This window comes from Schistocerca cancellata, chromosome 8, assembly GCF_023864275.1.
Source record: "Schistocerca cancellata isolate TAMUIC-IGC-003103 chromosome 8, iqSchCanc2.1, whole genome shotgun sequence".
In the NCBI taxonomy this organism is placed as follows: Eukaryota; Metazoa; Arthropoda; class Insecta; order Orthoptera; family Acrididae; genus Schistocerca; species Schistocerca cancellata.
Window position 1 is genome coordinate 475,372,400 of NC_064633.1, and position 717 is coordinate 475,373,116.

The 717-nt window shown below is 47.1% G+C and overlaps 1 non-coding gene across 1 annotated transcript; it reads right to left on the reverse strand.

The window, feature by feature from the left end:
• Positions 1-351: 351 nt before the first annotated feature.
• Trnas-cga (transfer RNA serine (anticodon CGA)) lies at positions 352-425 on the reverse strand. The gene has a single exon. It is a non-coding gene; the product is annotated as a tRNA-Ser (tRNA).
• Between the last annotated feature and the right edge of the window lie 292 nt (positions 426-717).

The window sequence follows — 717 nt, forward strand, 5'->3', positions numbered from 1 at the left end:
GAACCGCTCGGCCACACCGGCCGGCTATGCCCCAATCGGCAGTAACCCACATCTAATGAAAAGGTGGTAATATGGACCATTTTAGAAAAAGCTAGCTACCTTCTTCTTACCAACAGTACGAGTTCTTCGGACTTTTGTAGACTTAGAGCATTGTACCGTCTGACTTTTCTTGTCAGGATCATAACAATAAATCCAAGTAATGGTACTGGAAACCAAATTTGAAGTGGCGTGTTAGAATTTTTCCACTCTTTCTGCACAAGTCAATGTGTTATTGTTTTCGATCGGGAGTCAGTTTGTGTGGAATCCATTGAGAAGGCTTTCTCATGAAACTTTGTGGCAGATTAAAACTGTGTGCCGGACCGGGACTCGAACTCGGGACCTTTGCCTTTCGCGGGCAAGTGCTCTACCGACTGAGCTACCCAGCACGATTCACGCCCCGGCCTCATAGTTTGGAAGGTAGGAGACGGGGTACTGACAGAAGTGAAGCTGTGAGGAGAGGGGCGTGAGTCGTGCTGGGTAGCTCAGTCGGTGGAGTACTTGCCTGCGAAAGGCAAAGGTCCCCAATTCGAGTCTTGGTCCGGCACACAATTTTAATCTGCCAGGAAGTTTCATATCAGCGCACACTCCGCTGCAGAGTGAAAATATTATTCTGGAAGGCTTCCTCATGTCTAACTGTTGAAAAAAAAAACGTTTAAGATTCGACTCTTATCAACGCTC